The sequence below is a fragment of the Coenobita brevimanus genome, chromosome 88 (assembly GCF_032717465.1).
Source record: "Coenobita brevimanus isolate Jiangsu-jjx chromosome 88, ASM3271746v2, whole genome shotgun sequence".
Lineage (NCBI taxonomy): Eukaryota > Metazoa > Arthropoda > Malacostraca > Decapoda > Coenobitidae > Coenobita > Coenobita brevimanus.
In genome coordinates this window covers 20,405,348-20,415,123 of record NC_137041.1, presented here as the reverse complement: position 1 = coordinate 20,415,123, position 9,776 = coordinate 20,405,348, and the positions used below count along the sequence as shown (strand labels likewise).

The following is a 9,776-nucleotide window of genomic DNA, read 5'->3' as shown; positions in this document are numbered from 1 at the left end:
TTGTGAAAAGTGATTGATGAGAATGTTTGCTTGTTGTTTGTTTGAGGGTATGGTGTCTGTTGTTGTGATGGCAGCATGTGATTGTGTGGTGTTGCTGTTGGAAAGTGTAATGCTATTTAGTGTTTTGTAGAGTTTGCTGATGTTTGTTTTGTGATCAAGTGTTCGGAGGTAATTTTTCCAGCTTAGTGTTTGCTGTTCTGATATTTTATTGTTTATCTGAGTGTTGAGTTCCTGTATTTGTTGTATGGTGTCTTGTGTTTAAGGTGTTGGGGAGTGTCGCAGTGTGTCCCATTGTCTGATAAGGCCTTGAATTTCTGGTGTGAAGTTGGAGTTGTGTCTCTTTCTGTTGCCTCTGGGGATGTGTCTTTTGTCTGCATTTTGTATAATTGTATTGAAAGTGTGCACAGCGGTGTTGATATTTGTGATGGGTGTACTGTTTAGTGTTTTGAAATGTTGTTCTGTTTCAGTTACAAAGGCCTCCCAGTTGGCTCTCTTAAAATTAGTGTATGTGTTTGTGGCCAGCTGGGATGATTCTGGTTTTGGTAGTGATGATGAATGGGAGATGATCAAAACCTAGGGTTTTGACCACTCCCCATGATGTAGTGGGGGCGAGGTTTGGGGAGCAGGTGATGTCTGGAGATGATGGGAGGAAGAGGGCTTGCTGTGGGATATGGGTATGTTGGTCTAGATTGTTCAGTTTGAAAAGATGATCCGTCTGGGATTGTAGTACCAGCCTTCTGTGTGTGTCAGGGTTGTTGACATGCCGGGCCAATTACTTGGCATTGAAATCACCACCCAGGATGATGTTCGTTATGTTAGTGATGTAGTGTATCTGTGGGGAGTAATTGTGTGGTACTGTGGGAGATGATTGAGGGGGAATGTATGTGGTAACGATTGTTATGTGTGATTTGTTACTAGTGCGTATTTTAACCGTTTAACCGCGGGCATTGTTTTGGCCTGACTGTCCTCTCCCGCGGGGCTTTCAGCCAAATGTAAACAAACCTTTAAACCTTAATAACTCTGCACAGAATAAAGCTAGAGAAAAAAAATGAGGTACCATTAGAAAGTACTAACCTTCAGCTTTCCATTGATGTAGGTTTCATGACTTTGTTGACTTTCACAGGACGGGCAGTGCCGTTAGAAGTGAGGGGTGTAAAATCACTATTTTACGCCTCACACACCAGTACCAAATGCCAACCACTCTCTGATAATAGTAATATAAACATATATGAACACTGCACATATGATAAACACCCACTCTGTGTTCACTGAGGTAGGTAAAAGGCACTGTAATTGCCCACACTTCACTGCGGCTTCACCCGCTCACTGACGTTTGGTTAGCGGCGATGTTTTCATTATTTCTAACTTCTAATATTATTTTACATATAATCTGGGCAATATACATTATGTTTACACTGCACTTATTACTATATTCCGTCACTGTCACATCACAGAATTACACAAGTGCCGCAGAATTACACAAGTGCCACAGATTCTCTTATTACAATATCACTTATTATACTGGCCAATATTTACATTTTTTTCTAGGCAAAATATCCCTTATTACTACATTATCCATTATACAATTATTGGTAAAGCACGTCACTGTCGCATCACTGTATATCACTGTCACTTTCAGTATTTACTCAGAGAGTGGTACTCGGCAAAGCACGGAGTCACACAGAGAGTGACTTGGCATTCCTGGCACTGGTGTGTGCTCATTTTTCTCGTCCGAGGCCTCCGTGTGGTGTTATGACATACTCTGCAGCGGCCCTGTGACAACCTGCCGCCTGCGGTAAGAGGCAATTTCACAAGCTGGTGCCGGCTCATGTAATTGCAGCACTCAAGACGGTCAGGTTGTGTGTCAGAGTGTCGCCTCGGGATCAATGCCGTCACCTGACCAAATCGTGCAAGCAGCTGCTGCACGACAGTCTTGGAGAACTGTCTCAGGGATGGTTGCCTTATGCCCCCGACTTGTGTCTTGTAGAGGATGAAGGCGTTGGGCATGCAGATATCGAGCATGTGCAGGCAAGCCTTCCTGTACCATCGGGTGTTTCTCCTGAGACAGTCTATTTCGCCAATCATCATATCAGACTTATCAACAAGTCTCATGTTCACATTGTAATCAATGACGGCATCAGGCTTCATGATTGGCTCTCCCGTCCTGTAGCTGACCTTCCCAGTTCTCTGCAATTCCCCCTTGTGGATGGTGCTGATCATATTCACGACCTTCTTGTCATGCCACCTGATCGCCAGAAGCTTGTCTGACTTCTTCAGGTGCACATCTCCCTTGGATGAGGATGATGCTTCTGGGAAACTTGGCCACTCTTTCCTATAGCTCCGTACAGTGCCAACAGTGCCAATGCCATGTTCAGCCAGGTATTTGGAGAGTTTCGGTGCTGTGTAATAATTGTCTGTGTACAGCACATGATTCCCACCAAAATACCTCTCCATCAGCACTTTTACAACGGAGCCAGAGAAGCCAAGGGGGTCTTTCCTGTTCACGTCCATTGTGCTTGCAGAGTAGATGACGAAATCAAGGATATACCCCGCCTCACAGTCACACAGCACAAAGAACTTTATCCCAAAGTGGTGGCGTTTGCTGGGGATGTACTGCGTGAATTTGAGACGTCATCTGAACAATACCAGGGAGTCGTCTATGACGACTTTCTGCATAGGACGGAAAAATCGCATAAATCGATCCCTAATCCTGTTGAGAAAATCCCTCACTTTCCACAAAGGGTCAGTTTGGGACGGGTTTCCATTGTCAGTGAAGTGCAGGTATCCTAGCAGCTGTCGGAACCGATCCCGTGACATATACTTCCCGAATGTTGGGATAGAAGTAATGTCATCCACGAGCCAGTACTCCTCCAACTCATGTCTCTTGATATGGGGCATCAAGAACATCAGTGCAAAGAACACATACAGCTCTCTGATCCCGACAGGCAACCACGACACTTGCTTTGGTGAGCCAATAGGTCCCAGCGCCTCTGCTGCACACTGAGCTGCATACCTATTGGTCTCATCGCTGACATGCTGCACGATTTCGTCATCTATGAAGGCCAGGAAGTAGTCTACAAAATCATCTCCTGCGTTGCATGGAAAGGCAGGCTGTATTCCAGCATTTGTCATATCAAACGGCGGATTGTGTGGCTGAAAATCTGCACCGTCAGACCAAACAAATGCATCAACTTTCCCTGTGCGTGGTTCAGTGGAAGTGGCAGGTCGCATTGCACTCGTTTCCCTGTGAGAAGGAGCTGAGGTGGAGGCAATGGGTGAGGCAATGGGTGAGGCAGGAGGTGAGGCAGGAGGCGAGCGGGAGGGGGGTGAGTGCAGGGGTGGGGAGGGGGGTGAGTGCAGAGGTGGTGAGTGGGGGGGTGGCGAGGGTGAGGGAGCTGAGCGGGGGGCAGGCGGGGGGGTTACTGACCTGGTGCGTGGTGAAATTTGACCCTTTCTTCCCCGCTTATCACCTCGCTTATCACCCAGCTTTGCCCTCCAACTGCCACGCATCCCCTTTGTTCTAGGCCGGCCTGTCCTGCTTACCCTGCCTGCACGGCCTGCATGGCCTGCCTTCCCTCGCTGTGCAGGCTCTGGGAATTCATATTCCTCAGATGAAGTAGACTGAGGAGAGGACACGGCAGAAGATGAAGATGATGTGAGGGCAATAAGGCTAGGGGAACGGGAAAGTGGTGGGAAATGCTTGCTAGGGCCTGGTATAGGAGACGTAAGTCTGCGCTTCACTCCCTTCCCACGTGCAACACCAATTTTCCCCATAGGCACCTTCCCTTTCCCAGAGTAAGTTGGGGGTGGTGGGGGGGAAACTACACGCTCACTTTCATCACTGTCACTGTCAATGCTAAAGGGTTCACCACCAATTACTGCAAAATCATCACTACTTGCTGTAAGTGTATCACTCTCACTGCCACAATCCAGAGTTGTACTTACAGTTTTGTCCAGCTCATTTCTAATTTCTGGAATGCTCAACCCCTTCTGCCTCGCCGTCGGCAGTTCCTTCACCGGTGTAGAGGTCGAAGGCACACTAGCACTAATCATTTGCGAGGAGGAAGCGAGCGACGATGAGTCGGGACGAAGTGCCATTATCACCCACAGAGCTGGACAGATACTGACTGATGCGTGTCAGGGCAGGGGTGGGGGGGCCCCCTCAGGGTGGGAGGAGGGAGGTACTCTTGCGTGAGACAATTTGCGCACAGGAAAAACGCGTGGTGTTCAAAATATTCACGAACATTCCAGAATGACACCCGCGGTTTGGTCCAGTTTTGTCGATGTCATTCTGGAATGACACCCGCGGTTAAAGGGTTAACAGATTGTATTTCTGTTGTGGTGTCATGTGGGGGGAGAAGTGACTTTGTACACTGGTATCTGCAAAGTTGATGGGTTTGTGTACCAGGGTGATGAGTCCACCGCCATTGGCCCGGTCTTGTCGAATGGTGGTGAAGTTATGAAATGTCGGTGTTTTCTGTGCTCTGTGTAGTTTTGTTTCTTGTAAGATGGCGATGTGTATGTTCTGTTGTTTGATGAATTGTGAGAGTTCTTGTTTTTTGGTGTTTATGCCATCCATGTTTAACTGAAGGATGTTTATGTTGTGTGTGCGATGTGTGTTGGCTGCTGCAGCAAGGGGGGGGAGATGGTGTGGGTGGAGGGGGAGGGGTAGGAGGAGGTTGTGATGGAGGTAAGGGTTGAGGTGGATTAGGATGGGTTGGAATGAGAGGCGTTGGGGGACTGGATGGTGTGGGAAGGATCGGTGGGTTTGGCTGTGGTGTGAAGGAAGTAGGAGTAGGATTGGTAGGGGGGTTGGTGGGTGGGGGGAAGGAGCATAAGGAGCAGGTCCAGGTGTTTGTGTAATGTTTTCTGGATGCAAGTGTTGTGCAGTTGTAATGGGTCCAGTTCTTGCAGGAATTGCACTGAACTGAACCTTTTGTCTGTCGGCTTGACGTGATAGGTTATGAGCATGTTGGACATATTTGTTGGTTGGTCCTGGATTGCTCTTAATGTCCCCGGCTAGAAGAAATCGTCGAGAAATGATAGCCGGGGAGTCATTTCTCGGTGTAGAAAGAACGGTGTTGTTGTGTGTGTTGTGTTGGGAGATGTGGTACTTGCCCGTGTTAGAAGAACAATACCTTGACCTTCGCTAGTCATATGTCTGCTTCGTTATACTTCCAATTAATTTTCCCGAATGGCTAATCCATTTTCTTTAAACTCTAATTCGGCTCTAGTTCGTTTCTCCTCTGCTTCTAGTTCCCTTTCTCTTAGTTCACGTTGTAGTTTTTTCTCTTCCCGTTTTAGTTTTTCCTCTTTCCGTATTTCAGCCCTTCTTTGGCGTTCTTCCTTACACATGTCACTTACAAACGATCTTAGTTCCTCATCATAATCAAGCCGTTTACAGAGTTACAATGCTTTTTGCATGACGTCAAGTTCACTTATGGTTAAGGGTTGTATAGCTTATTCACTTTCACAGTTCACAGTTCATTTTTCACCTGACCTTAATGCCGACAACATCTGGTGTGAATCCTTGGTCTGGACACCATTTATTTGTCGTATTTTCACGGGCACACTAGAGTGTAAAGTTGGGGAAAAAAGAGAAGCCCAGGTGATTTTGTCTTTCTTTTCATTTAACACAACAATAACATATTTACATAATTATATACAGACGATTTTTCACTCCTAATTTCCTGGTGCGAGCAAAGTCTCTTCCTCAGTTTACAAAAGCAATTTTCCTGTCCCGTTAACACAGAGTAAACAGTCATAGTTTCCATGTCACAATGAAGGGTTAACACAGTCTCAGTAATAATCCAGCGTGAGCAAAGTCTCACAATTTCCAAGGTCGAATGAAGGCACTATGTTTTTATCATGTCGGGAATCGCAAGTCACTCCCCGTCTCTTCAAATTTTAACCCTCACCTCTCCTCGTACTAGGATCCTCAACCAATCAGGGATCAAATACCTTTCCCCACCAATCAGTTATCAGATAACTTGAACTTTACCATTAAAATATAATTTTATAAGTTCTCATACAGAATAAATACTTCTGCATCTTACAGAGAAATGCCATAACCATTTCCATAATATATATTATGGAAATAAATTAACACTAACGCAATTGTGAATTAGTTCATATCTCGAACAATATCACGAGAAACAAAACGAGGCTTCAGACAAACCCCTATTAAACCTAGATGGCATAGCAAACCTTTAGACCAATATTATAAACAAGGTGTAGTTCCTAGATGAATGCACGAATGAATCATTTGAGTTGGTACAAATTATCGTCTCCAAAATAATAACCTACAGATACGGGGTAAACAGTTCTTTAGTCGTGTGTGACAATATATACCAATAATTATGATGAATATGACAGACCAGTGTGCTTATAACGTTATAGTGTATGATGTTCATGCTGTGTGTTAAACACTAGGCAGTATGAATGTAGAGTCTCTCTCTGTTGTTGCAGGTTTGACAAATATAGGAACAAGTCCAACTGGCGGGTCCTGTTATTATCCTGATGACTAGGGTTTAGTAGTTGGTGCTTACACACTCCCAAGCACTTCTTCGCGACTGGCATCATATTTTAGGATTGGTCAGTGGCAGATCATACTACTACTTTAGATCCTTTCCCCGGTACTTAATTGTGACTGCCAGTGTATTTCAGTATTAATCACTTCTTGCTCAGGGGACCGATTCAGTAATGTGTTTGTAAGCTCAGGCACCTAACTTAGATCCGGTACCACAGATGATTCACTGTCAAGGCACCATAACCACACTGCCGTTTGGTATTCAGTACGTTTTTTTACGGCGCTCTACCTTGCTCGTCAATTGCGCCCACTTCATGTCTGCCACACCAGCTGATTTCCGTCCAGGCAACCTGACAGGCTTTTACAAGCGAACCTTGGGCACGATCAACCTATCACGGAGTTTTCCCCCATCAACTGTTTGGGATGTAAACACAAAGTTCGTCTATGCACTATGTGGGGAAGAACACAACTCATTTTTTATTTAAGCCAATGCCATCATGGATAGGGAAATAAATATCCCCAGTCAGTGAGAAACTGCTTAGAAAATTTCGCCCTTTTCCAATGACAAATTAGTAAAATGCTTTGTCAATGAGATAATGATATTTTTTTCTTTTAATGCTAAAAAACATATACATTCTCTTTTGCTGCCTTGGACATAGGTCTCACCAGTGTCACCAGTTACCCTTGGAAATACACGTATTTGACTAATTCATTGTAGCATATTATTTATCTCCTTCACTGTTCTAGGATAACTAATGTTTCCTAACCTTTGAATGCAGCACAATTCACTTGAATGATGACTCTAAACACTAGACTGACATAGTACTGCTGAATCATCAGCACTTTCCCCTAAACTGACATAGAGTAACTGTACATAACCTAACCAGTCAAACCTGACAAAACCTAATATTAGCATAGTCATGACAGGAACAGAAAACCTCCTGACCTAACGTAACCAGACCTACTTAATGTCATTTTAACTTAGAAGCCATCGCAGAGATCATCTAACATAATTAGATCTGACCTAACCTAAATATAACATAGAGGCCATAACTGAGGAAGATATCTAACCTAACCTAACACACCTGACAACCTATTTTAATGGCCAGTAGATGTCATACAGTGGGAGATAACCTAACCTACCCTAACCAAAATAGATCTGACCTAACCTTATTGTAACGTGGATGTCATAAGAGGGAGATAACCTAACCATACCAGACCTAACCGAGTTATTATGTAAGTACAATAACAGAGGGAGATAACCTAATCAGACCTAACCTAAACAGCTTTTAATGTAAGGAGATAAAGGGACATAACTAATCCTGACCTAACCCTAGTGTGGAAATAGGCTACCGTAACAGGGAGATAACCGAACTAGCCTGACCTGACCTACTTTTAACATTGATGCCATAACAGGATATAACCTAACCAGATTTAAACTAATCTTATTTTAACGTATATGCCATAAGAGAGCGAGATAGCCTCACCTATCCTTACCAAACCAGACCTGACAACCTTAATTTAACGTAGCTACCAGAATAGAGGGAAAATTCCTAACCTAACCAGACATGACCAAACCTTATTTTATCGTAGATGCCATAACGGAGGAAATAACCTGACCAGACTTGGCTAAAGCTAACTTTACATTCTATGCCGTAACAAAGGGAGTTAATCTAACTTACTCGTATCTAAACTAACCACACATGGCCCAACCTAATTTTATCTTAGATACCTAAACAGAGGGAGATAACCTAACCTAAACCAGATGTGATATGCTAATTTTTAGGTAGATGCCATGAAAGTGGGTACCAAACCAAATGTTCATTTTCATTCATTCAATGCCAGACGCCATGTATCCCAAACGGGGTGGCCAAGGGCTTAGAGTTAATTGTTTTTACAGCGAGGGGCACTACTCCTCCACCAACCCCACTTGACACATAGGGATGCCAACAGCATCTGGTGTTTCCAGGCGGTCACCCATCCAAGTACTAACCAGACCCAACGTTGCTTAACTTCGCTGATTGGACGGGAAGCGGTGTACTCAATGTTGTATGGCTGTTGGCAAATATATATATATATATATATATATATACAGTGGTACAGTGGCAGAGTGTGCGTTTCGTACACGGGTGAGCCAGGGTTCGTGCCCCGCCAGGGTCATAAACTTTGGGAGTGTTCACCCGGCCACGTACTGCATTGGCGGACACAAGGGGTGCTGTGGTTGAACCAGTGTCGCTTACTGTAAAGTATGCTTGCACCCAGTCGGTTTGCGCGGGCCGATTACACTTGGTTCACAGACTATACACACATCCACCTTACCAAACCAAACCTGACTTAACCTACGAAGATGCTATAAATGGGAGAAATGAACGAGAGATTCCCCCCCCCACCTCTCTAGATACCTTCAGGGTTGGTTAGCTGGATATCATTTCGAAAAAAAAAAGAAGAAGAAGCCCATAGGGTGTGCTCCAGCGATACAAAGATAGCTTCCGCCACCTCCTCCTGCCTACATTTGTTACAAAATTCTGTTATTTTACCAAAGATTGGGTATTCTCAGAACCTTCTATTGTACAAATGAAAAACAATTAATGCACTGTTATCATTGCAACTATTGCATTATTAATTTAATAACATCGATTCAATTGCAAGGGGACCAGTGGCGTAGGCTAACCCGTGGATTGTACAATTATCTTTTTTTTTTTTTAATCCCACCCCGTGGTGCGCAAAAAAATAAAAAATGCAATTTTTTTTTTTAGTTTTTATTATAACCTTTAAGATAAACACCAAGAGCATCATCTGGTGAAAAAAAAAAATCTCTATGTCTCCGTCTTTGTGTAGGGCCATGTGTAAGTTTACACAGGGGAGTAGTGAAAAAATGAATTAAATTTTTTTTTTTTATTATAAACTTAAAGATAAACATCCAGGGCATCATCTGGTGAAAAGAAAAGAAAATCTCTCTCTTCTGGTTTGCGTAGCACCATGCGTGTGTTTGCGTAGGGGTCGAGTTGTTAATGGTGATGCGCGGGCAGCACAGCCTGAGCTGTGGCTCACAACGCGACTCTACCCAGCCTGAGATGTGGCTCCCAATCCACGGGTTAAGGTATGTCCTTCCAGAGCTTGTCTTGCAATGCGCCCATGTTCTGTGAATGACTATAGCTGCCTCAGTGCCGTACCTTCATGCGACGCTAGGGAATCCGGTGCCATACTGTTCTGTGAATGCGTCCCCAGCATTCAGCATGGAGGAATG

The 9,776-nt window shown here is 44.3% G+C and overlaps 1 pseudogene; it reads right to left on the bottom strand.

The window, feature by feature from the left end:
- Window positions 1-8,473: 8,473 nt before the first annotated feature.
- On the bottom strand, window positions 8,474-8,592 carry LOC145411284 (5S ribosomal RNA; annotated as a pseudogene).
- Between the last annotated feature and the right edge of the window lie 1,184 nt (window positions 8,593-9,776).